Genomic DNA, 25,296 nt, shown 5'->3' with positions numbered 1-25,296 from the left:
TCCTTGCACTTTTTAATTGACTGATTATGAGCCATTATCCAAAGCAGTTCCTGTCTGCAGTGACACAGAGGGACACAACAGAGTCCCCTCCTCTCTCCACTACGAGCTATTCAGGCCCTCTCCTTCAGTTTCTAAGTTTACACATGCGCCGTTTGGCAAAGCATGATGTGACGACAGAACAGCCTGCCATTGGTTATCATGGCCCATGTGATATCTATTATGGAGACCCAATATGGTGGCTAATGCTAAGCTAGTGGGAAAAACGACTGAAAAATTGACCTAAAAATAGCAACATTAGAATATCAAAGTGGAGTGCTTCCAGGGTAAAAAAGTAAGTTTCAATGATTTAAAGTTCAAAGGTTATTCAACCCTTTATAACCTGTGCCTTTTATTTTGTAGTATCTATAGGAAAGCTTCAATCTAAGAGGGTTAAGACGTGGTTCATAATTATCAATAAGCAATATTTTTAATATCCAAATATCAAACTGATAATAGAAAACATATTCTGGGGGACTGAATTGTTGTCTTGGGAGTTTGTGCATGACTTTTCTAAAGAATACTTTGGAGATATTTTCGCCTACTGTTATCCACTTAACCAGTAGTTTCACTCAAACAGCGCAGAGCTATTTTCTCAGTTCTTTGTTAATAAGATATTTTTGTCCATCTTTGCTTTGAATTCAGGAAATTTAGGTTTTTGCAGTGTAACTCAAAATTTACTTGGCAGAAATATTACAAGTTAGGCACAGGCAGCACATGCTATTATTGTTAATATCATTTTTTGATGTTATTATAATGACCTACAATTATGAGTTTGTTTTGTTGTTTTTATACCAAACTAAAAACTTGTTTTCCCAGTAATAATAAAAGTGCATGTTTCACAATACTTCCCTGTGCTAAAATAATAAGCTTTACTTTGTAAATTATGAGGTACATTTAATTTACAAAACCACAATTAAGTCTTTAAATAATAGGCACAACATTTTTTTCTGATGTCGCTATGAAATAGTTTTTCAAACATTTCAGACTTATAAAAGCCTAAAACCTCCTCAGCCAGGTTTTAACTACTACACATGTAAAATAGGTCTGATAGGGAGCTTCCTATGTGAGAAACAATGAAAAGGGACAAGCAACCAAGATGCAGCTGCATTTATAGAAAAAGGAAAAAAGAACATTTAAAATGCAGTCAAATATTAAGCCTAGTAGCATTCAGGGAAACAAACCTAGAAAAAATGGAACACAATATTTCTAAATAGGGCTATCTAAAAACCCGTTTAATCCTCTGAATACATAAAATAGTTTTATATGTTAACTTAGAATAAGCCTTTTATTCATCCAGAGGGAGGGCCCCCTACATGGAATCCGCCATTTTGGATTTGTGCATCTTGCATAGCACCACAGAAGAGACCACATAAAAAGTATTTTTTAAGTCAACCCATTTTCACCTATAACAGCAGAGATTAAGAGTTAAAAGAGTGTGAGTTTTAGTTGTCACTTATATTCACACTGCACCTTTAAGTGCAAAACCTGTGCAGTCAAAATGACTGCCTGCGTTCTTTCTATACAGAAGTGATCGTTTTTTTCTTTGAATTGTGTTTGACTTGTTACAATAACATTTGAGGTTAAGATACACACACTTTGAGGAGAAGGCAGGGACCAGCAGCACTGTAATGTCCAATTCAGTATATGTGGAAACAGTCAAAATGACAGCCAAGGTCTTTCTAGTGTTAAACTGTCTGCCTAAAAGAGGATATTTTGCAAACACTTAAAAATGACCCCGGTGCATAATCCCTCAGAGTTCAATAAAACCATCCCTCCTAATGAAATTAACTTGTACAGCTTCTCTTGGAACAGATCTGAGCAATCAATTACTATGAATCACAAATACACTAGCTGCGATTTAGATGTGAACAAATGGAGCCTCAGTCGCTTACAGATGATATTAGTGCTCTGAGCTGCTCTCTCTCCACGAGAGATTAAGCAGGTTTGTACTCTCCCAGGCGGGCAGCGCTCCCCCCTCCAGGGTGCTGCACTATCATTTGCAGGAAAATTACTTCAGTAATGAAGAATCCAGGCCCATAAATCCTCGTGGCCTCACCTTCCATCGCCTCCCAAGTCTCGCTGAACAGCTAGTAAAAATTCCCTTTAAAAAATTCATAGCGCAATTTTGCTCAAATCCCTCCCAGCAAGCACAATTATGGAACTTTCATCTCAATTGATTTATGTCCTGGGCTAAGAGAGGGGGGCAGGGGGAGAAAAAACAAGTGGTAAATCATTGTTTTTAAAAGGGAAGGCGTATGGCCTTTTGTCACACTCAGTGGATGTGTGTTATGGTGAAGGCGATGGAGAGGAGGACAGATAGACGGAGGAGGATGAGAGAAAAGAGCGTCTGAAGGGTTTGGAAGCAGAAGTGAAATGGCAGAAAGAAGGAGGAGAAGGGGAGGGAGACGTGGGTGAAAGGAGCGGTATTCCACTTGATTAATAACACTAATCAAATTATACAGTGTTCCACTGTGCCCTGAAATCTGGGGCCATAATGTCCTCTAATGGCGAGGTTCATGGAGCTAAACTTCAGAGGGAAAACACGGTGCTGACTGCCGCATGCCTTAATGAAGGCAGTAAAACATCCATTTCCAGAAGCCATGAAATGAAAGGCAAGATTGTAGATGTGCACCCAGTGGCTCTCCCACTGCAAAAAAATGGAAGGCTGTTAACACAAAAGACAGAGTCGGAGAGAGAGAGAGAGAGACACAAGACCTTAAGAAGAGAAATGAGCAGAGAATAGCACAAGTGAAGAGATTTAAAGGGCAAGAACACCAAGAGTAAGGAGATATAAAAAGAAAGGGGATGATGAAGTGAGGATAGAAAGACAGATTGGTAGATGCTCTCAGTGCTTTATTTCCACAGAAGTTCTCTTCTGGCATGAAGACAATCTGTGTCTGCTGATTATGGATGAGCCAGGCTGCTTTACTATGTCTGTTATACTTAGTGCTGCTGACAGCGGCCACAATTCATCTCTATTTAGTTGCTGATGCACCTAACCACAGCATCCTCCCCCTCATCTATCTCAATACCACTCCATTAGAGTATTCCCTCTGTCCATCCAGGCATACTTTCTGTTGATCCACCTATTCATCCGTATTTCCAGTCGTCCATCCATCTGTGCATTTGTAGGTCTATTCATCCATCTAATGTCCACTACATCCATCCATTTTTCAATCCATACGTCCATCCACTGATTCTGCTCTGAAACATTTGACATATGTAACAACAGCGATGCTCTGACCTTATCTATCAGCTGTTTGCCATACCAATGAGGTTAGATTGTTATTTCTAGGCAGAATGCTCATGGTCGTACGACTTCTGCTGGCTGTGGTTTATGTTTGACACTCTGGTTGTTCATATTTTGGATATTTTAGTATTTATTGATACCATTTGGTTTAAAACAATGCAATCAGTATGGTTGTATTGCTAAACACTATAAGAAAATAAAACCTAGAACCCCAGAATGTAAGTTATATTTACGAGAAAATGCTGCCACAGGAAAAGGGACAGAGAACTTAGCAAGTACAGTACTGTGCAGAACTTGTGGGCATGTTAGGGCCAAAAACTGAGGCTGAAGAAAGGTGTGTAATGGCAAGTAAGCCTGTCTGAGGCAAGTTAGCACCACCTAGGGTACATACAGGAAGGTAGTAGGGTTGCCACAAAAGCCCCTGGTCATGCTGTAGATGTCCCAAAGGCCTGAAAACCCCTGGTGGTGTCCTGGCATATCACCACGGGGGGGAAAAGGCTTGGACAAAAAAAGCCATCGAGCTTGACCTTGGCTGATGAGCGACACACAACATGTCAAGCTTGACTGCAAATGGATGGATGGATGCCACCTTTGCAATAAGACAGTTTGTGACATTTCATCCCTGCTGGATATTCCACAGTCAACTGTAAGTGATATTATTAGAAAGTGGAAGAGTTTAGGAGTTATAGCAACTTTGCTATGAAGTGGAGGACCATGTAAAATTACAGAGCAGGGTCAGTTGCTTAGGCACATAATGTGGAAGAGTTGGAGACGCTCTGCTAATTCCAGCTGAAGAGCTCTGAACTTCCACTGGCATTAATGTAAGCACAAAAACTGAACATCAGGAGCTTCATGGAAGATTTTTCATGACTGAGCAGCTGCATGCAAGCCTCACATCACCAAGTCTAATGTCAAGCATCAGATGGAGTGGTGTGAAGCACACTGACGCTGGATTGTGGAGCAGTAGGAACATGTTCTGAACCATTCTCTGTTTGGCAGTCAGATGGGCCAGTTTGGATTTGGTGGATGCCAGGAGAACGTTACCTGCCTGATTGCATTGTGCCAATTGTGAAGTTTTGTGGAGGAGGGATAATGGTATGGGGCTGTTTTTCAAGGTTTGGGCTAGGCCCCTTATCTCCAGTGAAGGCTAGTCTTAAGGCTTCAGCATAGCAAGATATTTTGGACAATGCTATGCTTCCAACTCTGTGGCAACAGTCTGGGGAAGGCTCTTTCTATTCTAACATGACTGTGCCCAAGTGCACTTAGCAAGGACTATAAAGACATGGTTTGATGAGCTTGATGTTGAAGAACTTGACTGACCTGCACAACTGACCTAATCCCCACTGAGCACCTTTAGGATGACCTGGAACAGAGCTTGTGAGCCAGGCCTTCTAGTCCAATATCAGTGCCTGACCTCATAAGTGCTCTGCAGAAGGAATGGGCACAAATTCCCACAAAAACACTCTTCCGAGAATAGTGGGGGCTGTTATATTTCCAAAAGAGGGACCAACTTCATTTTAAAATACATGCATTCAAATACAACGTCATTACAGTCCCTTTAGGTGTAATGGTCACGATTCAAAAACTGAATACAATTCAAACAATGTGTATGAATGTTCTGTCCAACTTATGTTGCTTAAAACATAGACATTGCCAAACATTTTGTATCAACTAAATATATATTTGTTGCATAGATATACAAAAGGTACAGATATCAAAACATAGGTCTAGAATCTTTCCCACACTTGATGAATGAACAAGACAAGACTATAAATACCTGTGTGGTATGGTCACAGAGACCATAAAGCCCCACTGATGAGTTTCAACATCAAGCCTTCATCAGGAAGACAAACATTTTTCTTGGTCATGTCATAGATATTGTTTGATTGTTAGTGAAACTGTATCACATATTTGGAATTCCAGTATTGTAACAACATAAGACAACTTCACTACACAACATCCAAAGATCCCCATGGCTCTAGTCATAAAATTTAGTCCTGATAAGAAAGATAAGGTCTGCTGCACTAAACCCAAAAGAAACCAGAACCTTTCATTCACGGCTGATTTGAGTGAAAGCATTATGGTTTGCATTTATTCTGGTAAATTGCACATGCTACAAACAATCAAATCAAGCTTTGCATCTTGAGCAAAGCAAATGTTGTGCATAGTCCTTGGGGCAGAATTTCATCTGGAGAGCATAGAAAGAGAAACAACAAAGCTGAGAAAACACAGATTGCTATTGTTATTATTATCATAATTACACTTGTGCTTATCATGCAAGCAGCCTCAATCAGGATGAAATACAGTTTCATTTGATGAAGCTTCCTGTTTTGACTGGCTTGAGTTTGTGAGCCACACACTTGGCTGGCATGCCAAAAACTCAATCAGGCGCAATTACATAGCCATCAGATAGAAATGTAATTGATTTGAAAGCTGACATGAGATATAACTACATTACAGGGGAAGGCACAGTGGGGAGGCTCCTCGGGGACAGGGCCTATGGGGAGCTCATTACCGCCAAGCTTTGAATTATTGAGTGCTAAGGCAGTGACATTGAGGAATAGAGGCGGGTGATTGGCTGTTACAACTCGGCAAGTGTTTATCTCAACTTACAGCAACCTAAGACATCTGAAGGAGTGATCTGGACCTGCATGAATATTGAAAGAGGAGGAGTTGTAATGGTTCATAATTGAAAGGGTTCAGGCCAAGGTTTGGTCCACATCATGTCTGCAGGTGCACATGATGCCTGCAGGTGCACAGCTTGTATTTATAATGACTTTAAACAAAGGAAAAAACAACATGGACTGCCTGTGGGCGTTCTGAAATCCAATTATACTAATAATAACTTTATAATGACTCTATTTGTATAACACTTTTTACATAACATTCCTCCCCATAAATCACTCCTGCAAAAGCAATAACAGGAACTTAATAAAAGTATAAATAATGGGTCACAGATGAGGTGAACAAGAGCCACAGAAACATATCTGTTGGAACGGCTTTGTGCAAGTAAAGATGAGTGACATTTCTTGCTGGATTAGGTGATTTAACTGGACGACTGCCCTCATCCCAGTACACAAAAAACAGGGAAGAATCCATTTATTAACATAAGTATGTCCAAGGCTTTACCCCCTTTTGGCTAGCAACTAACCTTTTTCCGGTTGACCTTGCTGACAAGTAAGCAGTGAGTAAAATGGTTGTATGCCAAATATCGAAAACATGAACAACTTTTCAGCTCTGTACAATTTTAACATACTCTTTGCTATACTTTTGGTACAAATGTATCTATTTATTGAATTTTGTTTAACCAGGAAAACCTAATTGAGATCAATAATCTTATTTACAAGAGGGTCCTGGCCAAAACAGGCAGCAGCACATTCACAGATTTACTAATACAATGCACCATATCCCTCTGTCTTGGCTTAGCTATGCAAATGTGGATTGACTTGCAGGTCAATGTGCATATGCAGAAGGGAATCTGTGAAGCATGTGCAGAACACTAATTTCAGTTTGGGCAGAATGGTTTGGATAAATGCCAGTGTAAATCAATCCAAAACCCCATTATCTTATTTTGTTAATACAACTGCACTTTAAAAGATATCAACTTTTTCTAACCTGATGTTAACATACTCTGGAGTCGTACAATCAATATATCAAACATGTCAGAAATCTATCTGACCAGTTTGGAGCAGCTGGTCGCGCTGTGATTGGGTCGTAGTCAGCCATCGTATCCCCATGTACACAGCACTACAAATGACGTCTGATCCAACTGAATCAGTGACTTCTAAATGAGTCATATGACTCAAAATCTCTGGCTGAATTGAATTAATTTCCCACCGTGCATGCCCACCTTAAGACTAGCAAAAAAAAGCTCATTGGTGAGAAAAACCTGGATGAGAAGTGAGTTTAGTTTTTATCAAGGAGACTAAATGAGAATGAAAATCTAAGTGCTGGATTGTTGAACATTAGAAAACCCTGATAGTTCTCTATTGTCCATCTAAGGTATGTCAGTATTCTCATCTGTGTATTTTAAATAAAAGTATTAACATTGCAATAATGTGAGTGTTTCACAATTATATTACTTTTACAATTTGGCTGATTAAAGCTAATCTTGCAAAGCAGATGGATTGGCCAGATTCCATGTCTGTCATCAGGGAAATCCATATTACAGAGCTCTAATCTGCAGTGTTCATGCCCGACATCTAAAGAGGTCTAGCCAATCAGTTTCCAGTGGGTTTTCATTGTACTGGAAGCTGATAGAAATGGCTGCCACTGGTGTATCCACGAGCTCATCAGTGGATAAGATTCATGCCAAGGCCAGTCTGGAGAAGCACAAAAACATCCTCTCTGCCAAGAGAAGCTTTCAGTGTGGCTCTTCGCTCTTGTAAAAAGAAATGTGGTCCAGTTCTGGTTAAACTGGTACTTTACCATAGCTACATCTTACCTCATCTCTACTCCAGTGGCAGTCATTGCAAGACAAAATGAGGTAGTAAACATGTGCAGCTGCAGTTGCAACCTGAGCTCGACAGGCAGGTGCTTCTGTAGTTTATGAATGGTGGAGATTGTCGGTGGATAAATCTTATGCTGAGGATGACTGGGAGAAATGCAAAAACATCTTCTCTGCCGAGAGAAGTTTTCAGAGTCACTCTTTGCTCTTGCTTTAATAAAGAAATGCGGTCCAGCTCTAATAAAACTACGGTTATACAGTAGCTAAATCAGAGCTTATTGCAACACTAGCAGCAACTACTGTTATTGGCTAAATCCTGCCTTTGATACCCCCTTCTTTCTCCTCATATAACACTGATTGTTCTGGTCACATCTCAGACTTGGCAAAAATGTTTCAGATAAGAGCTTTGCAAGATGGTTTTGCCTCATGACAGACACTGAATCAGGCCAGTCTATCATCTTTGCTAGGTTACAATACTGTTGTTAAACTGATGCATCTGAACATGCCTACACAGACTGCTTTTATGCATTTTACTGGCTTAGTTAGGTGATATGAATCCAGTCACTCGTAGGGAGATCAATGGAGGCAAAATATGCAGAAAGACACGGCTATGGTAGCAGGAAGATGCAGCCGACATGCAGCACATATGCGCCTGGTATGAAAGCCATGTTGCCACAAAAAAGAGCTGAAATGCGCCACAGAAGCCACACAGCAAACATGCACTTGTTCCGAAACATCTGTTAGATGTTTTACCATTAAAAATACACAATAAAAATATATACAAATGTCTCTGTTGTTACTGAGCTAACATGTCTCAAAAAGCTAGCACCAGTACTGTGTACAGTTTTTCTTTTCCTTTGTCTTATATTCCTCTTGTTCACAGTAAAATAGCACTACTACATATTTTTCTGTACACCTTTCAGTTTTTCCCCCTTCAGACATTTTCAGACACAAAGAGCTTAAATTAGGTACGAGTCTCCCTTGGGCTCAAAAGTAAGGAATCACATCTGCCTGACCCTGACCACCAGCCTCTGGGTGTTCCCTGAAGTGCTGAGGGGTGACTGCTGAGAGGATAAAGATATAAGTCACCGCAGAGGGGCCCCAGTGTCCCTGAGGAAACCAGTGACTGCCTACCTCTGGGAGAGCTCTGCCCCCTAGGCCTCTGTCACTGATCACTGTCTATCTTTCTATCACTCTTCTCTGCCTCCTGTGAGCTCCCTCACAAAAAATGAGAACTCAATTAATTCACTAGAAATGAGGACAGAGGAGGAGGTGGAGGAGGATGACGATGAAGAGGAGGTGGTCTGGAGAGCCCAGAGAGACAGAGAACAAGCCGGAGAGGGAAGCCTGACAGAGCTGCTAGTCGATGTGCGGCCTGGAAATGGCAAACAGAGCACAGGGTGACTGTGCATGTGCATTAAGTCTTGAGCCAAGTTAATCCTGTCTGCAGCTCAAACATGCCTGATGAACGGACGCCCCTCATTACAGAGAGGGATGCTGGGTAAACAGACGGGTCAGAGGGAGGAGGACAAGGAGAGGAGAAAGCAAAGCCTGAAAGAGATGAAGACAGAGCAGAGATGATTAAAGACATGCTGACACTCCATGTCCTGCATGTTGTTTATTTACAGGGATGCTCTGAGGGTCACGCTGTCTGTTTTTTTTTTTTATCTGAGTTCAGAAAGGATTTAAGCTGTTTTCACACCGGCGCTTCTTAAAATTTTCTGTAAATTCTAGGCAGACTGTCCCTGAAATGTTTCTGAGAGGCTTTTGCACAAATGCACCCCACAGCAGGAGCCTATTCCTGACAACAGGCAAGACAGACGGACAGTCTAACGTTCGAGTCAGATGCTGATGAACTTTTTGCCTTTTTATCAATGCTGTGTGTAGTTCAGGAAGAACATGCTGGTGAACATCAAACCTAATGCATCAGTGTCCTCATGTGTGTGGCCATTGCAGCTGTCATGTGCATACAGTTGTGGGAGTCACAGCACATAAATGTCACCAAGCACTTCTGCTCACTCAAGTGAATTTCCTGCTGTGTTTTCACATCAGCTCATCTTGACCTCAAATAGTTTTTAGTAGGGGCTTGGAAAAAAGAAATTCTAGGTAAAAGTTGGTAAAAAAAAAAATCTTTCAGTGTACTTACATATAGCTCAACCTGAAAATTTCAGGAAACTTTAGAGTTTTACAAAAGTATAAAAGCACAAGGGATGGAGACAAGCGTGCCCAAAGAGTTAACTGGACCCCTGAAAAACCCAGAGAATGAGCCCTCCCCATTTGTGATTTATTGATGATGTCAATGCATGTGTGTTGGGTCAGGTTAACTGAGAAAGAAAAAATAGAAAGATACTGGCAGAAATTGGTTAAACTAGCAAAATGTGCATATCAAATGGTGAAATGGGGATAAAATAGTAAAAATTGGGTGTAAACAGAGGTTAAAATGGGTTAATAGTAGCAATAAGGGTAGACAGCAGCAACATTAAGCTTAAGTGGCAAGAACTGGTTTAGTAGTGGCAAAAACAGTCAGAAAGAAAGTGGTGGAAAAGGTTTAAAACTGACAAAAATAGATGTTAAATGGTAAAAATGTGCTAAATTGCAGGGGGGAAAAATCACAAAAAGAGGTAAATAATTTGACAAAATTGGTATAAAGTGGCAACAGTGTAATTAGAAAAAAAATCTTGGTTTTTTAGGGCAACTGGAGACCCCCTCTCAGTGTCTCATGACACCCAAGGGGGTCCCGACCCCAAGGTTAAGAACCACTGGTGTAGCCAACAGTTTAAGCCAGAGCAGCACGACACAGCAAAGAAGAATAGATAAAAAAAAGGCAGAATTTTACTGTTTAGGTTTTTTCAGACTACAAACTTATAAATGATGTTGGCCAACATGTGCAAAGAGCATGTGTTCAGTGATGCTTGTATTATTTGAAATGTATGGATCCATTTTCTGTGTAAATGGAGCATAAATGAGTCCTAAGAATGCGAAAAGCAATTTTAAACAAAGATTTCATGCTCAAGTTGCAAATGCATACGCATACAGAATATCGTTATTTATTTGAAGTGAGCCAGGTCACCCTGCTAAAAGCTATATTAGGGTGCTACAAGACTCCACATGGCTCAGCTAATTTTCTCATAGCCTTGCAGAAAAACTGGCAGAAAACCAGCAGTTAGCAGAGGCTGTCGCCAGGTTTGAGGTCAACAGCGCATAAACATACATGCACCAACACTCGGTGTGATGTGAGGTGGCATGCTGCAGATTTCAAGCAGCTAAAAATGCTCAGCAGATTAAAAAAGGAAAATACAAACACTTCTTTTAATCTGCTTTGGGTAAACAAATGTTTTCTGTGTGCGTCACTGAGAGCTGAAAAAACAAATATAATCAAATGACCTGTTTTTACCACAGGCTGTGAGATGTTATCTCCGGTTCGATGGTGTTATAAAAGTAACCACTTTCCTATGACAGAGTGTAACTCTTGCAGCATTCTGGGATATTTTTATGTCCAGTTTTGACTGCAGTACATATATTACAATGTTTTACCAGTCCCAGAACCAGGACAGGGCTAGTAAAACAGGCAAGTCTGACAGTGCTAAATTTTTCATATGATAAATACCTTCCATGTGAGAAGTCCATGGGGAGTGTGGCATTCCAGGAAAATCAGCCTGCCACTAGTGCTTGTAGTGATTGAATAGCCTGTAAACAGAAGCTGCAGACTTACTTGACACTCTCTGGGAGATACTAATATAGTCACAGAGGGAAGGAAGGAGGTGGGCTGCTGGAGTTCATGAACTAAACAGGGAGAGCAGGAGCTTTTAAAATTACCCTGCCTCTGCACTTGGCTGGGTATCTGAAACTGCAGAGTAAAAGCACAAGACCGTCGAGCAAAGTACGTCAAGGCAGTCATAAGACATTCCCACTCAATGGCCGATAGTGTTCCTCGCATTAGACCACATTAAAACAAGATCTATCTTTAACAATCTCATTTAAAAAAAGACATATGATGACACTATACCACATTTCTGCTGAACCCTCTGCAAAACCCTGCGGAGAAGAACTTCTCCTTTGTGCACGGCGCTTCTGAAAGGACCTTATGCTCGAGAGCCAGCATCTTTCTTATCTCTAGATTCATCACAGTCATAGATCATTTTTTCCAGATCCATGTCTAATCAGGACGGTGTGAAGACTGGAGATATTCTTGTAGATGTTGCAGGTTGAATTAGAGGCTACATGAGCGTGGAAATGAATTAAGCATAAAATTTAGCACTGCAGACAAAGGCAAATCTTTGTGTGTTTTGCCACACATCAGCGGACATTTACAGAACTCTGAGCTTAATAACAATCTTTAGAGAAGGACGACATACTCTGTGGCTGACTGAAGAAATACAGACTATTCACTGCAAGGCAAACAAGCTAACGTGTTTGTTGTTGACAATCCAGTGTCTTCTACAGTAGACAGACAGAAATGACAATGAAACTGCCCCGTGTGACTTGAAAAAGTTGTTTCATTTTCTAATGTCTTCTCTCTGGGGACAAATGAATGTATTTCTGTGAGTTAATTCCCTCAGTGCTCAAACAGGAAGGAGGGCAGGCAGTGAGAGTTCAAACTGTGCAGCTACAGCAGTTTCGTTGGTGGTGAGCCGTTGTAAAAATGTGAGAAAAACCACAACCTATGCGCCTATTGTGCAAACATGAAAAAACCACAAAGGATGCTGTGAGTCGCTACAAGAGCACGATATCTCTGTATGGGTTAGGCCACAGCCCAACACAAACTGAAGCTCAGTACTGTGAAATAACTACACACACTTTCTAGAGTGGTGTGAAAGCTGCTGTGTAAATGAACAATAAGTTTACAAGAAAAGAAGTCATAGTACAACAAGTTCATCCAAATGAAAAACAAGCATGGCCGTCTAAAAGTTACAGAAAACCTTGTAATAAAAGGCTCAAATGGAAGATGAACATGTTAGAAATGCATCATAACAAATAAAAGCCACATGCTAGCCAAAAAGCTTCTTCATATTTTCATACCATGTCCATCAGTAAGACACATGCAGTCTAGAAATAGATTCAACCACTACTGGTAGAACCAGCATTGCATGATTTCAATGATTGTTTGGACATTTCTTTGGGATGGAGTTTAAGCACCACTAAAATTCATGGTATTGAGGCAACTTTAGACTGGATCAGACCAGAGGTGGAGGCAGACGTGTTAAATATCCGGGGCTAAGCCCAAACAGAACATGGTCCAGACACTACCTAGAAATCCTTTGCTTCTCGGGAAACTGCTTACACTATTTCAGTGGTTTTTAAATGGCTGGAGAAGCAAGTCTGTGTGTTGAGTACAACAATACATTACTACTACAACTATCCCACAACTGAAGACACTGTAACAAGTTTAAAGAGGCTATTTAGCATGGACATGAATATGGTGTGCATTGAGATTTTGGCCGGACTTCATGTGTGCCTTGGGCAAACAAAGTTAGAAAACCATAGCACCAATGTTACACAACATGAAACACAAATTTTGAATTAAATGCCAACAAATGTCTATATTATTCAGGCAAACATTATGCCTTTTAGATGGCAGTTCAACTCAGTGGGTCAAGCAGGCGCCCACGTACAGAGGCTGTAGTCCTCAATGTACTGGACGTGGGATTGATTCCAGGTCTTAGTGCTTAGTCTTCCCCCCACTCTTTCTCCTTGTGAATGCTCTCTCTTCAGCTGTCCCATCTAAACGAAGGGAAAAAAACCCCAAAATAATCTTCAAAAATTGATGAAGTTCAACCTAAAAAACCCCTCTGCTTTTCTAGATTTTCAAATTTCTCAATCTAATATAGCTAAAAGTGTCATTATCTAAAATAATGAAATTCAATGTTGGAGTTAATAATTTTCACTGCTGCCTCCTAAAATGGCTGATATTTCTTCTTTAAGTTACACTACATAGGCAGAGTAGGAATTTGGTGTAGAAGTTTACAAGTGGAACAGTGCATTTTCAAACAAAGAACGTAAAAGCAACAATCCATGCACATACGCACATCCTATATAGAGGTGGAGAGGTGCCTCTGTTGCTGTTATAATAAACTTGATATTAAACACTGTGCGTTACTTTTTGTTGATTTATCAAAGGCCTTGGACACAGTGGACCACACTCTACTTTTAAAAAACTTCTCAAGAAAGGCTTGGGTAGCAACAGCTGTAAAAGGTTTGGAAACTATCTTTCTGATAGGCTGTAGTGTGTGAAGATGGGCGATGCCAAGTCATCCTTTCTCCACCTCTCAAAGATTGTTCCCCAAGGATCAGTTCTTCTATCATTGCAATTTTCCACCTTTATGCTGATGATACTGTCCTTTATATTTTAGCCAATTCCACCTATGAAGCCGCTAAAACTACAGTTAGCATTTAGCCATCTTCAAAACTGGTCCTTAACTGCTCTAAAACGAAATGGATTAATGTTGTCCAATCCAAAATATAGTGATGAAGGTTTAAAAATTCAATCGCTAACAACAGGGTGATAGAAAGAGTGCTATCTTATAAATATCAAGAAATTTGGATAGATTAAATTTTTCTTTCAAAACACATATCGATATGCTCTTATCAAAGCTCAGGTAGCAGTGTGGCTTTGTCCGTAGTAATAAGTCTTGATTTCCTTTATGTACAAGGAAAAGAATCATTGAAGCTGCTTCCTCTCTGTGCTTGACAACAGAGATATCATTTATAACTCAACACAAGAACCTCTCGATGCCACTACATCAATATGGGACATATGGGACACTTATATCTCTTTATTTACAAAGCCCTTTTAAAGAAACTATCCCCCATCTCTCAACTCTCCTCACCATTAATATGGGAAACTACCTGCTCCCAGTCATGGGCCATACTACAGGTCCTAAAATTTCACACGGAGCTAGGAAGACCTGCTTTTAGCTTTTATGCCCCGAACACTTGAAATCTGCTCCAAAATTTTCCCAAACATTAATACCAATGAGACAATTTCAAGTTTTAATTGCTGACCTCATTGATCTTAGCAGTCATTCCATTTAATATTTTACATGTTTTTGTGTTTTAATTACTGTGATTACTGCCAACAATTTTATAAATAATGAATTTCTTTGTTTCATATTTTGTCCCCTTAACTGCTTTTATCCGTCTGTTTTATTGTTGTCTGTACCTCAGCACCATTGTAAATGATGGTTCTCCCTCAATGTGTTTTCCGAGGATTTAGATAAAATGATGATTATAATGAAATGATGTAAAATGTGTAAATAATATGCCAGCAAACTGGCTGAATTCTTTGTCAAGGAGAATTTAAGAAGCCCTGAACAAGGTTTGTTCTATCATAACATCATAGTTGGACAGGTTCTGTTGGAATAAACTGCTAAATTAAACAAAGAAGCCCCAACAGGACGATCTGAGAGACAATGTACATCATGTGTCTGACAATAAAGCTCTTAACCCATTACACAGAAACACACCTGAATCCCCAGACACCTGCACCACATCTCCTCTGACCCGAACATGAAACCAGGACAAGAAACACTATGCAACCATTTGGTTTTGTTTGTCCTCCAGGGGCCGTCTTGGCTCTCAGAAACCCTAGCCTGGCATTCGCTCTAATCCCCAGAGAGTGAAACGGCGGGCCAGCAGCATACAGATAAGCACCAGGTGATTGCATATCTGTGACAGACCACCGTAGAAGCCTCCAAATACAGTCCTGGCTTCTCTGCTAATTTGACGGCCTCCCTCCTGTCCTGCGCTTGGTCTCGGAGGTAGCTCTCGTATCGGCTTACATCTAGCCCTTTACCTTCGAATAACAAATGCTGCAACTGATTCAATTGAGCAGAATTGCACACAGTTCACTGGCTTTTGGCTGAGGCTGGCGGAGCAGACAACAGCAGTGTGCATAGACGGGAGTATCAGTTGACCCAGGCTAATTATTCATAAGGTCTTGTTGTGATGGCTGCTGCTCCCGTAAGGTCAGGCAGGAGCAGCTAAGGGGAAAACAAAAACATTTCCTACTAAAACAAAGCTGACACTGCTGAGTTTCTACAAGAAACTATGAGAGAAACTCTGATGCCTCAAAGGGGGAAAAAATCCCTACAAGAAGTGAGCTCTGTGTGTGCTTTTGTGAGCGGATAACAGTGTGACAGCCATAAATTCACAACTGGAGGCTGTGGTTGATGTCATGAAGGATATGATTTGAGAAGAGGGCTGAAACCAGAACAGTGCAGCTCCCCTGAATAATAGCACCTTCTGTGTCTTCACCACTACCGGCATTGGCTTGGAATTTGTAATTACAGTAATTGTGATTTTGACAAATGGGCCTCCAATACGCTCTTCAACGGTGAAAATACAGGTTGTGTTACCCATGAGGAGTCTGAAAGCATCGTCGACTGAGATTTCCTTAACAGCCCTTGGATGGAAGGCATTTTAAAGTGTCTAGATGTATGCAAAAATATTCAAAATACAATCTTGATGTGACTTTTTCTGAGGTAAAAACTCCTCCAGGAAAAAACTGAGAAAACCTGCTACCTTTAACACTAGGAAGGCCAGAAGGGCAAACCTACTAGAAAGACTGTGGGGTCTGTAAAGCCACATTATGTAATAACGCCGCATTATGTAATAGCCCTAACCATAGGACTTAGTGTGGGCTCCAAGGTATGCCCTACCCAACTACCTTGCCCTAACTCTAACTGCTTAGTGACTCATGCCTAAACCTAACCCCCTTCAGGGCTCTAGACTAAACACCTACCCTATTACCTTGCCCTAACACTAACCGCTTAGTGGCTTAGAAAATGCAGTATTATTACATGATGGATGGAAAATGTATTATATTATTACCTAATGCGGCGTTATTACATAATGTGGCGCTACAGGGTCATTCTGACTGCGAGATTACAAAGTTTGTTATCTCTGATGATACAGAACCAACACAAACAGAAAAAAACGCATATTGTCCAACTTTTTTTTTTACAGAATTACACATAAATGTGCATGTTAACTTATTCATGTGAACATCTTTTAGTATTATTTGTCATAACATGCAGCAAACCTTAATCACTCCATTAATACACCTGCATTTGCAATAGATAATTTATGTAACGCTCTCAGTTCAAGAAATTAACAAGTTGTTGTATCTGATGATGAAACTTCAATTTTGCCCTCTTTGCCAGAAGGCCATAACATTTCCAGGACACTCTTGTAATTGAGATTCTTAATCTCATTGAGGTTTCCTGGTTAAATAAATTCAAATAAAATATTTTTTTTCTCGTGTCTCTCTCGACAACAGTCCATCAGAGATGGTGTCTGAGAACGGTCCCCCTGAAATTGTCCTTCAAACCAGCCCTTGATCAGCACCACAGAGCAGCACATTCATCCTGACTAATAACTGCCTTAAACATCTACCTACAGGTAGCAGAAATCATTTTTCTTTTTAGCTTTGTGAAATGTATCAAAACAACACACTGCTTTAAACAACAGGCTCTTTAGAAAAAGTCAGCGGCCAGCTTAGTGCCAGTTTCATCGACTAAAAGTAAGACTAAAAACATTCATTAATGACGTTTTTTCCTTGAGGAACATTAACACTAAAATTCGATCTTTGGTGGAAACCAGGTGGCAACCTCTGGTCCTGAAAAATAAAGCCAATGTGGAAGTGCAAAAAATTGCAATACTGCGAGTGTCCGCTTGAGGCTGGCTGCAGGAACCCTAAATACAGTGAAATTTATAATCCAACAAGATCCACATCCATAAAGAGCCATGAAATGGTTTTATACAATTTAAAATTCAACTTTATTTGTTCTTTATAGTTCACTGTTCGCTGTAATAATGTAAAATATCCGCAAACCTCTATCCTCTCTGGAGTCTTTGGTTGAAAACACCTGGACTTTACCTCAGAAAAAAGGTGAAACACAAGTTTTCTGTTCTTTTTTGTTATCAGCTTTGTACCTGAGCTACGAACAGGCAGGAAAAAAAAGTCTTTCGTATACTCAAGTGCATGTACTCCAAGTGGTTCAAACACAACATCCAATTTAATTTGAGTATTCCTGGGTTGGCATTTTTGACCAATTTTTACCTAGAATTCCAAGAGGTTAAGCATATCTAACCACTAAGATTGGATATGCTTAAATGGCACATCTTTACCTAAATTAGACTGGATTTACCTACGATCATATCCGACAGGTGAGGTCTATGAAAGTGCTCGTATAATTTTCTATATGTGGCCATCAGTGCAAAGAGAACAAATGTTTTGACTATAATGTAATGACTTTTATAGACCAAAAGTGGACTACAATGTTTCTGTTGACTGAAACTAGACTGAAACTGAAAAGGGTAGAAATGACTAAAATGAGACTAAAAATAACTTTTATCCTTGAGAACCAAAGTATGACTAAAATCTAAATTAGCAGTCAAAATTCACTCTGGACCAGCAGCACTGTAAGTTTTAATCCATCTAAGTTAAAAGTATTATAAACGACTGCCATGGTCTTTCTACTGTTAGGGTGTAGATGCATGCAAAAATATTCAACAACACAATCTAGACGTGACTTTTTCTGAGGTACAAACTCCTCCAGGGAAATCTGAGAGAAAACTTGCAACCTTTGAGCCCCGGATGAGCTGCTTTCTCACCTCTATTTACAAACGGAATGAACCGCCCACTTATGAGCAAGCACAATAGTGTGGCAATTAGCAGCTAGAGAGGAAGAATGCTGGATCGGTTACAGTTGTTGAATGTTAATTACAGCGTTTTACGGCGTCGAGGAGATAACGAGTTAGCGCCCGGTGACAGCAGCGACACGTCCTTTAACGAGAGCCGTGGAAATTTATGAAACTTGAGATCAGGGACAATGAGGCGTTACTGGCTTGTCAGATGCTCTCCTGCTCACCCTCCCTTTGTCCTAATGAAGGCAGACACTTGTTTCTCTCTCTTCTCTGCTCGTTCAGGCGCTGTTAGCCTGAAATGATTATTGTTCATCGAGGAAAGGTAGAAAAAAAATCAGCGGATCAGGATTCTGTCCTCGTCCAGCCTTAATACCTCATCATCTCACATCAGCCTTTTTCCTCTTTAATCAGCTTCTGTCACAGTTAAAGGGGAGGAAAAATAAGCAGAAAACATGTGGACACATAAAGGCCGAAGATAAACATGGGGTCATATTACATTTAATTCCCTGTCTGGGGCAGGAAACCGAGCCGGTAGCCAGACGAATGTGAGTGACCATTCATTCCTCTCTATCTAAATAGCGAGGGATCAAGAGCTTGGTAAAACCCGGGGGGTTAACATGGTCGTGTTGTGAAGCCCGGTTTGGAATTTAGGTTAATGGAATCATTGATAGGGCTCAGCTCTAAAGCCAGCAACGCTTAAGAGGATCCATACCTCATGATTTAGACAAATCCTGGAACATTCTTCAAAGTTTCCCCCCGCTGACCCTGGCAAGCCTTTTATAAAACAGATTCACAGAGAAGTCTAAGGAGTCCTAACAGTCGCTAACCACAAGCCCAGAGGCTGTATCAGCAGCTTAAATGCTTTTATAGAACATTACATCAGTTATACTGCTGCAAACGTCAGCCCCAGTGGATATATTAGCTTAATAAATGAATAAAGAACGCCTGTTTTCTGTTTTCTAACTCTTGGCAAATAAAGTGAAACATGTACAGAGTAATGTAGCTCATGTCTAGACTTGGAGTTGGAAGAAATATCACTATCACTCTCAGTTCACTTGGCCTAACTCAGAAAAAGTGATTTATATCTGCATCAAAGTATCTTGACTTACCACTAATGCAGCCATATTACAAATTACACTGCAATAAGATTTTTTGTAAGAATGTAAATTAACTCCCAGTCTCCACAGAGAAGCTGCTGACCTACTAGAAATACTTGTGGTGGGAAAAACGGTCATTTATGTGGGCTGCAGCCTACATGAATAATAGTGACTATAGCCTGCCAGAGACAGAGAGAGCGAGCAGGAGAAGATCTTTTAAAACCACAGAAGACGAGGCACCTCTGATGGTGTTCAGATGTCAATAAAAACAGGTGTTAACCAGCTTAGCTAAGATGTTAAGAGCTCGGATAATCCTAGCCGGGATCCAAGACGGATCCGGCTCTGGAATACTAATGCCGAGGATGCAGCGTTAAATCACACTGAGTTGATTAGGAGGTTGGGTTTGAGTGGAACTGCGGCTACAGGCTGTCAGAGCTCAATTTGCATCTGCTGGCAATTACAAAGGACCGGGGAAGAAGAGATGTAGAGAATACTTGATAGAAAGAAGCCAAAGAAAGGTATACAATCTACTAGCTGGCTTTTAAAACCTACTACATAATTTATCATGAGAGAAGCACATCATCATCTGCATTAAAATCTAAGCCTTCCTTTGAGTCTTACTTCAGAGGAAAAGCGTTATGTTTTACTTCACTGCACCTCTAAACACTAAACTGCTGTAATTATGGCAGGCTGTCAGCATTAAAAAAACATTTTAATAGTGAACATAATACTCTGAGGGGAAGAAAAATAAGACATCAAGAAGTTCCTGCAAAACTTGTCTAATGAAAAACATTAGGAACTCAATACATGTGTGCAATTGTACCTTAAAGCTACAATATGTAAAACTTCTCCACTGAAATATCAAAATTAAGTCAAAAACAAAAGACTATACTCTTGTTATGTACACTAAATGGACAAAAGTATTCAGTCCCCTGCCCATGACACCAACAGGGACTGTAATGACACTTTATTCACATGCATGTACTTTAATATGGAGTTGCCCCACTTTTACAGCTATGACACTCTTCTTGGAAGGCTTTCCACAAGATCTTGGAGTGTTTCTGTGGGAATGTGTGCCCATTCATTCTGTAGAGCATTTATGAGGTCAGGCTCTGATGTTGTGTGAGAAGGCCTGGCTCACAATCTCTGTTCCAGCTCATCTCAAAGGTATTCAGGGGGGTTGAGGTCAGGGACAGTCAAGCTCTTCCACACCAAACTCATCAAACCATGGGCTACAGTCATATTGGCATTGAAAAGGGGCTTCTCTAAACTGTTGCCACAAAGTTGGAAGCATAGAATTTTCAAAAATGTCTTTGTATGAGAAGAGTTAAGATTGGCCACCACTGGAGATAAGGGGTCTACCCCAAACCCTGATAAACAGCCCCATACTGTCATCCCTCCTCCCCCAAACCTTACAGTAAGCACAGTGAAGTCAGACAGGTAATATTCTCCCAGCATCCACCAAACCCAGACTCACCCATCTGACTGCCAAACAGAGAAGCATGTTTATTTCCTTTTAATATGGTGCTACATTTGTAAAGAACATGCATTTGTGGGATGAGCAGCAGAGCTGAGTATGTGGGTTGCGCCCAAGAAAAATTTGCCAAATCTTCTTGACTTGTTTTGAACTTCTGGTCTCTGCTGACAATCAGGTGGCTGATCAGCACGTTATGTCAATCTTTCAGTGATAAGTCCAGATTCCATCTATGGCAGTGGGATTGTAGTGTGGAGACGACACGAAGAACATTATGCTGATTGCTGCACCGATAGAGTAACATCTTTTTTGGAGGCAGAGTGATGGTGTGGGGCGGAATCTCCCTCACTAGAAAAACAAGGCTTGTCATCATTGGGTGCAATCTCAATGCAGAGATATTGAGATAAGATTCTGCATCTATTGGCATTCCCATATCTCCATAGTCTGGACTATCCTTATAGATGACCCCACAGAGCGGGGTTTATCAGAGACTACCTCCAGAATTGGGACCTCAACCCCATTGAACACTTGTGGGATCAGCTTGGGCATGCTGTTTGGGCCAGAGGGGCCAACACAACCATATTGGCTGACTTGCGACAAATGCTGGTTGAAGAATGGGATGCCATCCCACAGCAGTGTGTGACCAGGCTGGTGACCAGCATGAGGAGGAGATGCCAGACTGTTTTGGCTCTGTATGGTTCTTCCACATGCTACTGAGGCTCCTGTTTGTTAAATGGATAAATTAAATTGCCAATATTTCTTGTTTCTTCAGACTTCAATAATTCAATCCACCTATAGCAGAATAAGCTGTTTGGCATTGGTAGAGAAGATCTGGCAAATTTTTCATGGGTACAACCCACATATTCAGCTCTGCTTCTCATCCCACAAATGCATGCTTCCTACAAATGTGGCACCATTAACAAGGGAAATTAACAGGCTTTCCAATGGTATAAGATTTATTGCTAAGATGCATTGTTACAACAAAGAAATAATCTACCAAACACACATTTCCTTACTTTTTGTGCTAAGTTTAGTTGTGGAAAGCTACATAAGTATTGAGGCCTTTGTAGGCTTTAAGATCACAGCCTGTGAACCAAGAAATGCCATTTTCAGTGTATGAAAAAATGCATTTAGAACATTTTTGTCCACTAAGATGCACAGTAACCAAATTTTAGGTATGCTGATATAAGGTCATGGTAGTGATGTGTCTGCAGTCTATATAAGACGACTCAAAGACAATCAGAAACATGGTCTGATTTTTCACATATCACTCCATAGTAAACAAACACCACATCTCAACCTAAAACCACTCCCGTCTTGTGAAAACCCATATCAGTCTCAAACATGACATTTGGCCTGACATAAATGCATCACCCATCCTTGTTTCACGTAATCGGCTGTTTAGGCGTCACCTTCCCTTTTCCATACATTCATACGCTATCTTACATGCCACCCTATAATCAAATCAGCATCTGGTGTCAGGGCGGCTTGCGGTTTGGGGTGTTCTCATTTGTAAACACCACCTGCCAGTTCTCACTCCTCTTCACTCGCTGGGTGACATTAGCGCAAGCGTGAAATGTGATTTGGCGTCGAGCGAACCTTTGCACCTAACACATCTGAGTCTGCCCACCTGGAAAGAAGCGTGAAATATCTTCGGTCACCTGAGTCAGAGGGAGTTTTCATGCATAAGACAAGGCGCCGTGAATACAGTCCTGCAGGATAAACTGTAAGCTGATTTTTTTCCCACCTCTGAGGTACAGGGGATGATGTTGTATTTTTAACATACTGTGTTTTAACTCCCTTTGATTGAGTCTCCTTTATGCTGGTGTCTTATCATACACAATTTTACATCAACATAATGTAACATATCCAAAATTCAAGCCATGGTCATTGCATAAAAGCAGTAAAAGGAGTTTCCTTGTACGGTAAAGATGTAACGAAAAAGAGCAGAATGCCTATCTGTGCTTGCACCGCTCTTACATCTTCTATAACGCTCATATAGATTCTCATTTCTGCATTTGTCCCTGCTGACCACTTTAGTTCCTCCTCCACAAAGCTGCTACAAGTCGCTTGTTAATCACATACATTCAGCTATTGATGCAAAGCCTTAAAGCGCCACACTATCCAGGAAGATCAATCATAAGACAATCTATGCTCATTGGTCAGGTTTAGTTAATACGACGCTGCTTCACACCTTCTACATGATCACACATAATGCAATCACATTTCCATTGACAGAGTGTCTAAGCTATGATTAGATTTCCCAGCGGTGGGAGGAAAAAGACATAGATATATATTCACAGCTCAGCACTCTATACCTGCCATACAGCAGGGGGAACTTGTGTCGGGTATGCCAAATGCAAAGTAACATGGAAAACCAGACACATCACCTATAAATTGCCAGCGCCTTGCTTTTTGATGAATGTCAACAAAGCAGTTAGCAGGGAGGAAATGAGAAAAAGAGAGAGAGGACAGGAGAGGGGGGAGTGAGGGGAACACACAATTATAAAAGCTTCATTTCTTCAGAGAACCATAAAGTCTCGTCCCAGAAGGGCAGCTGAGCACAAATCAATTTCTTTCAGTCGATTACAAGCACTGAGGTTCTAACCTTCATTTGTGAGTCTAATACTCCAACAGTTATGTAGAACACATACCAATTAAGCAATTCTGCTGGAATAAGAGGGCCGTGAACTGACGCGATTATGGAGGCCGGGCCCCTGGGGAGGTCGGGTTATCGGCTCAGGAGCAGGGAAGACGAGGGGAGCAGGCCAGGGGAGAATGGGGGAGAGATGGCAGAGACAGAAGAGAGATGGGAGCCAAGGAAAAAGTCATTTATTAAGTCTAATACTCTGTGAAATGTTCCCATGGTAATAAGGCGGGGAGATTGCGTTAATATCAGGGAGCCATGCAGAAAAGGTCACTCGATATCTGCACCGCCCACCGGGGTCGCGCTGATGGGAGCTGCTCAAACACATCTGATAATGCTCTCAGCGTCGTCGCTCGGCGCCAGAGGTCGAGAGGATGGGAGCTCGGGAAAAGATGCCATTTGTGGGAAATTGCACTGATGTACCGCTGTGCTTTGACACAATTCTCACTGCTGGCTTTTTAATGTGCAGACAGCTGTCGGACGAGTGAATGGAACAAGCATGATGACACCCAGTCAAAGATTATCAGGCATAAACGTATAGCTGTGTGCCACATTATGCCTTTCACTAAGTTCTGATTCTGCAATCATTCATCTTCACAATGACATGAATTCACAGGAAAGGCAGCCAGATTTTCAATATCTGTTTGCACACCGGCTCATGAAAGGAAGCGCATTAGAGGCACTCTCCATCTTTCTATTGTCACAAGCTAAATCTGATGCCGTTTTCCTCCTGATTTAAAGCGGCTGCATGCATCTCTCCAGATATGTGCAGATCAACACATTGTCATTCACTGCCGAGGCGCACCTTAACCGCCGCCCTCGCTGCCAGAAGATTTATGGTAATTGATAGCATGTGATAGGATGCAGCCCATAAACCCGTGTGAGGTATGTGTTTCTATGGTAACCCTTCCCTCTATTCACTAGCCCTATGCGCCTTGGTGTTTTACTTTTCTCCCTGCATTGTAGGCGCTGTCTATTTGGATGCCAGTGGTAGGAATGAGATGCAGATTTGTGGCAAAGCAGAGACACAGATGTTTCCTCATTGCCTTTTAATCTCCTATTCCCTGAGCGCCTGGCGAGAAACACTCCCCCTTTAGAATGGTAATTGGACGAGATGAATAATAAACAAAACGAAAACAGACCGTTGTTTATAAGGAGCATTTTAACACTTTGGAATGATCATACTTCATGGTTATTATTAGCACAGAGACAAAAGCAAGCGCCGTGCCTTCTGGGAATAATAAAGGACCGAGCTTTAACTTGTCTAATCAGTAGGAGACCTATCAGGGTCTGGAGGAGGACGACAATGCTTTCCTCATTAAGCAGAGCAGTTCACAGCCTATCACTACATTTTCCTCTGCACTGATTCTCCCAGAACTCTGCACTTACACAACAGCTATAAAAACACACAATAGAATTCATGCTTTATCATCTCAACACCAAAAACATGATTTTTTATGCCTTCATCATAATCTTCTTTCTAATTATCTGGCATCCATGTGTGTACCATATGCACAATAAAACCTCACCAAACACAAAGTGCAGCTTGCTCTATTCATTGCTTGTAAATTTAGGATAATGATTTCATTAAGTGCAGCCTGGCTCGGTGTCATATGGTGAACACTTTTCCTCCGTCTCCCATCTTGCCAAACATCAACCTCCACATCAGTGGGTGCTCTGTGTGTTTGTTGACAG

The 25,296-nt window shown here is 41.0% G+C and overlaps 1 protein-coding gene across 11 annotated transcripts in view; it reads right to left on the bottom strand.

Moving 5' to 3' along the window:
* The window catches only part of fbrsl1 (fibrosin-like 1), a 482,412-nt gene that overhangs the window by 169,295 nt on the left and 287,821 nt on the right, over nt 1-25,296 (bottom strand). The gene's annotated exons all lie outside the window — the stretch shown is intronic.

Source organism: Cheilinus undulatus, linkage group 5, assembly GCF_018320785.1.
Source record: "Cheilinus undulatus linkage group 5, ASM1832078v1, whole genome shotgun sequence".
Classification (NCBI taxonomy): Eukaryota; Metazoa; Chordata; class Actinopteri; order Labriformes; family Labridae; genus Cheilinus; species Cheilinus undulatus.
The sequence above is the reverse complement of the archived record's forward strand: the minus strand, read 5'-3'. Positions and strand labels throughout refer to the sequence as shown.